This window comes from Hoplias malabaricus, chromosome 6 (genome assembly GCF_029633855.1).
Source record: "Hoplias malabaricus isolate fHopMal1 chromosome 6, fHopMal1.hap1, whole genome shotgun sequence".
Taxonomy (NCBI): Eukaryota; Metazoa; Chordata; class Actinopteri; order Characiformes; family Erythrinidae; genus Hoplias; species Hoplias malabaricus.
Window position 1 is genome coordinate 51,878,147 of NC_089805.1, and position 5,610 is coordinate 51,883,756.

The 5,610-nt window shown below is 44.6% G+C and overlaps 1 pseudogene; it reads left to right on the forward strand.

The window, feature by feature from the left end:
- Window positions 1-3,874: 3,874 nt before the first annotated feature.
- Window positions 3,875-5,105, forward strand: LOC136700278 (gastrula zinc finger protein XlCGF57.1-like; annotated as a pseudogene).
- Window positions 5,106-5,610: the final 505 nt, after the last annotated feature.

Below are 5,610 nucleotides of genomic sequence, written 5' to 3' on the forward strand. Positions count from 1 at the left end.
TTAACTAACACAAACGAAAACAGGCGAAGTAAGTGTCCTTTACCTCCATGTTACAGAGGCTCTTGAACACCTTTCGTTGGTTTCCTTACATGCCCATATTGCTGGAAAAGCGCCAGTGAAATGAGCTACAGATAACGGAGGGAGCGGATGGTCCTTTCCAAAGTGCCCGTTTAAAGTTGACAAATTTAGTCCATTTTCTGGATATTTTGGGATCTTTGGGCCATTTGTACACAGACGTCCCACTGTACATTGAATGATTGCAGCCAAAAACAACACACCTTTTCGTCATTTTGCATTAAATTAAGTGCAACTTCTAGAGTTGTTGTCCACCATCTACGTCACAGGCAAGACACCTATTAGAGTTTCCCAACACTGTTGGGAGGGGGGCAACGGTCTTTTAAACCTTATTCCTTGAATTAGTAAGAAATAACATGTTTTCTGACTATCAATAAACACAAGTTAGGGAACATGATTGTATCACAGTTGTAGATGTTACAGTTTTGTCGATGTCATTCGCCCCATTTCATCTCCAGGACTTTTATTGTGTTCTTTTATTCTCCACAGTTGTATAATGAAAGATTACAGAGATCCCCCTCTCCTTCTGGAGAAGAGAATGTAATGAACCTTTAGGGAACACAGCTAGACTTCATATAATGAAGTGGACTTTAACACCACTGCTGTACCTTTAAGGATACACTACACTGTTTGTAGTTTTAGTGACAGTAATGTACCTGTACTGTACCTTTAATTCAGAGAGTGTACTGTAATAAACATTGTTACTGCACCAAGTCTGTCATGAACTCTTGTTTTCTTCTCTACCACACAGTAAATATCAGTCTTTCACCTGTAGAGAGTATGGCACCAAAAACACACACATTTGACACTCAATCAGAAAATGTAGCAGTTTCCAGGAGAAACACAGTGAATGTCATAGCGTCTATTGTTTGCTGGTAGAACTGACACATGGAGAGTTATTCTGTTTCTGTAATGCCATCAGCTGTTAGTATTTTGACAGTCATTATGCTCTGACTGACTCTGTGTTCCTCTTGGAGAGAAAACATGAGCTAGATTTTGAACGTATGACTCGATATTGAAGCAGGTTTGCGATGCTTTGACGTAGTTAGTGAATGTAGAGGAAGTTCTGTTTGCATTTGGAATCATTGGTATTTAATGAACAAAACGTGGATTTGAGCAGTAAATTAACTGTGTGACATAGGTGTGTTGCTGTGGTAATAGTTTAGAAAATGTATTTTCAGGGTGTTCTTCTTAGTCTCGTCACTCATCTCGTCCAGCTCCACTGTGTGAATCAGAAAGCCCCAGCTGAGCAGCTGAAGACAACTGTGGCAGTGTCTAATAGACTATGATTATTTTGTTTATTTAACCTAGAGACTCATTAAGAACAGCTTCTTATTTACAGTGGCAGCCTGGCACTAAGATTCACAGAAGGTCAGATTACAACGAGAGGAAGAATGAGGTGCTGAGAGAAACAAAACCTTCTAAAACCTTTCAGTGGTGTTTCAGGGATAACACTCTGTAGTCCGTTCTGTTCAAAATGTTACTGAAATGAAATGTCACAATGCCCATTTAAAACATATGAAGTAGAACAAAGACAATATTTCACATGTTGAAAATAATGTTCATTCATTATCTTTAACCGCTTTTCCAATTCAGGGTCACGGTGGGTTCAGAGCCTACCTGGAATCATTGGGCGCAAGGCGGGAATACACCCTGGAGGGGGCACCAGTCCTTCACAGGGCAACACAGACACACACAAGTTCACTCTCACACTCACACCTATGGACATTTTGAGTCACCAATCCACCTACCAACGTGTGTTTTTGGACTGTGGGAGGAAACCGGAGCACCCGGAGGAAACCCACGAGGGCATGGGGAGAACACACCAACTCCTCACAGACAGCGGGAGCGGAAATCGAACCCACAACCTCCAGATCCCTGGAGCTGTGTGACTGCGACACTACCTGCTGCTCCACCGTGCCGCCCTGCACTAAGATTTCCAATCCAAATTACTGAAGAAGCTTCAGGCTTTGTTTTCATTATTAATTGATGAACCACATCATTTGGCACTTCCACATGTTGAAAATAATGTATTTTTATTTATTTATTTATTTTTAATATTTTTAATGTTTCTTTTTAATGCCAGCAACATGCTCCAAAAAGTTTGTGAATAGAAGACTGGTAAAGCTGTGTAATGCTAAAATAAATGAGGTTAATTGTGAGCAGGTCAGAGACATAACTGGGTTTAAAAAGAGTGTCTCAGATAGTGCTTTTCCACCAACGAAGAACGGGAATGGCTCCAGTTCATGGACCAGAATAGTCTGTTCCCAGCTGGAACCAAAGAAGAGTAGGTCCTTAAGCGTGAACCGTGACGTGGTCCGTGGGCGTGTGGAGGTTCAGTTCAGGAAAGACCTCAGAGCCTCACACACAGTGTTATTCCCCCATTGGAGCTGGACGGGGTCATTTACAACGTTTCATATAAATAAATAACAGGAAATAAAACAGGAACATGCTCAATTTTTGTGTGTTTCTGGGTTTGCGTTTGGAGCGACTCCATTAGGGCAGCCCTAGCCACGGCAGTTCAAGAGTTCTTTTGACTATGTAAGGTACAAACTAGGGTAACATGATGGTAAGTACCAACACTGTCTAGTTGAATTATACTGAAATGCTCATCAGGTTTTAAGTGTTTAGGTTAAAAGGAACATTGTAACGTACAAGAGATCTGGATTACGGTTCTACAAACACGCACACTTTCACTGTGATTTGGTACATGTGTTTTCTTTGTCCTCAAAACTCCAGCTGATGAATGCTCTTGAAGTTTAGCCGATATCCACAACATGCACAGTGCAGCATCATGTTGTAATTTTAAACAATAATGATGAATATTGTCATATTGCTCGCCTGTGAAAATGTAGGATACTGTTTGATTTTTATTTATTTATTTACTTTAACGTGAAGCACATCATGGAACTGACTGTAATTTACATATTCATTCACTCTCTCACTTTTGATTAGGAATTGTACCCAGGGTTGCTCTTCTCAGGTGAAAGACATTTTGTGTCCTTGTTTACTTGTCTATCCCATATAACACTCTCTGTAAAGAGATGTCCAATTTTACCTTTGTTAATAACAGTCTGACGTAATGACATACTTCTGTAATTATCTGTATATCCCAGTGCTAACTGTAAAGAGACATGGTTTTTGCTACTTCACTTTCTTCTATAGTAAAGGTATTCTAACTGTTGTGAAATAATTGCAGGGGATGAGAAAGCCCTCTAGTTCACATGTGCAGAAAAGAACAACCTTTTACAATCATGTGTATTGAAGTCTTCAGATTTGAGCGGAGTGTTTTATACAGACAGTGACAGTTTACTTACTGATGTGTGTTTTAGTGTAGGAGGGGGGTTTCTCAAAACTGTTTAGGTGTGTCTCAGGAAGGAACAGTTGGAATACCTCTTCTACTTTGAGGTGATTTTTGAAAAAGAGATTAAGTCTAATCTCTAATCCTGGACTACACAGCATTTTGAATGGTGATTTTCCATTGAAAGGAGGATATAGTCCAGGACTAGGCATTATCCCTGTCTAGGAACCTGTTTCTGTTCTTGAAAATCAGCGGTCAGTACTGGACACCCATTGTTGTATGTTAGCATACTGTGTATCTGTAATCACTGCACCTCGACTGCTTGTGCTCGACCATGTTTCTGCTCTGTTTACTGCTTCCACGCCTCAGGGACGAGTGCTCCTCCTAACCCCAACACAACCCAGAGCTCCCAAACTTTTCAGCACCACGATAGCTAAGCTCGATAGCTTTACCTCAGAATGGAAGCTCTAGTGGCCGGGTGGCCTCGACCCCACCATTATGGCTGAGCTGGAGACAGAGTGCATGTCACTGGGAGTCAATGCCCTGGCGTCCGATAGCAAAGATCTGGGCGGGGACTGCAGCCCCCCCATGCTGACTCACCTCGCTGAGCCCATGGCCATGCTGTCCTCCATCAAGGCCGATCTGGACCTGGATTCCATCCACATGGTGGACCTCTCAGAGATCCAGCCACTGAGCATGGCTGAGCTGGGCTCTGAGCACATCAAGATGGAGATCAGCAGCCTGGACTAAATCAAGTCTGAGCGGCACGGCAACCTGCGCTCCTTCCACGGCGTGAAGCCGGACTCCTTCAAGTCTCATTACGAACCCAGCCTCGTCTTCTACTACATCACCCATGTGCACGACAGCCTGGAGTACATCAAATCAGAGCAGCAGGCAGACGTTCAGTGTTACTAAACTAGGGAGCTGGCGTCCTTCAAACCAGAGTATGAACACAACCTCATGTCCAGCCACCTCAAGTCGGAGATGAATGGCCTAGAATCCATGCACATGGCAGAACTGTGCACTGAGCTCAACAAGCTGCGCCTGGATGAAGGCATGGTCAAGATGGATCCCGAGGTCCAGACGGGACACCTGTACGAGCTGCAGTCGGCCGAGGCAGCTAAGGGCCCACAGGCCGGCACAAAATCGCACTCTTGCATACCTTGCAATCTCACGGGAGAGAAGCCCTTCTCCTGCACTCAGTGCGGCTAAAACTTCAGTACTTTGGGCAACCTGAAAACTCACCAGCAAATCCACACTGGACAGTGGCCTTACACCTGCTTGCAGTGTGGCAAGAGCTTCAAGAGTGCGGCCAGGCAGGCAACCTGAAGAGGCACCAGCTCATCCACACGCGGCAGAAGCCCACTGCCTCAAAGGCTTCACCAAGGCGCACCACCTCCACTCGCACCAGAGGCTCCACATGGGTGACAAGCCCTTCGCCTGCACCAAGTGCAGCAAGAGCTTCTGCCAGTCAAAGGAACTGAAAGCCCACCAGCTGAGCCACACCAGGGAGAGGCCCTTCTGCTGCTCACACTGCGGCAGGACCTTTGCCAAGAAGATGAGTTTCCGCAACCACCAGTAAGTCCACATGCGTGAGGAGCCCTTCAACTGCTGCCATTGCGGCAAGAGCTTCAGCCAGTAGGGCCTCCTTAAAGCACACGAGTCGATCCATAAATGACAGAAACCCGACCTCAGCAGCGGCAGCAGCTGCAGTAATCACAGTAGCTAAACACCTCTTAACCTCACAAAGTAGTATTCTTTCTTTTCTTTATACATTTCTTGACCGTGAGACCTGGAGGGGCATGATTGGGAGGAACAGCCCCGCTGATCTGAATCTGAGTGGTGTTCAGTTATTGGATCCCCTATGCCCATCACAGTTTTGTTGATCTGGAGTAGCCATTCGACCATGTCCCTCAGGATATTCTGTGGGGGGTGCTCTGGGTGTATGGGGTATTGGGCTCTTTGCTATGAGTGCCTGTATAAACAGAGCAGTAGTCTGGTTTGCATGGCTGGTAGTAAGTCCGACTGGTTTCCTATTGGAGTTGAACTCCGTCAGGGGTTCTATGGAAACAGTTTGAGTAACCACTACTCAAAAGAAAATATTTTATTGCATTACTTAAAGTGTTTTAGTATGTGCTCCTATTTTGAGAGAATAACTGACTGCACTAGACTGCACAATTTGTAGCTGGGACCACACCCTATAGCACTTTACCAGATTTTCATTGGTCAGTTCC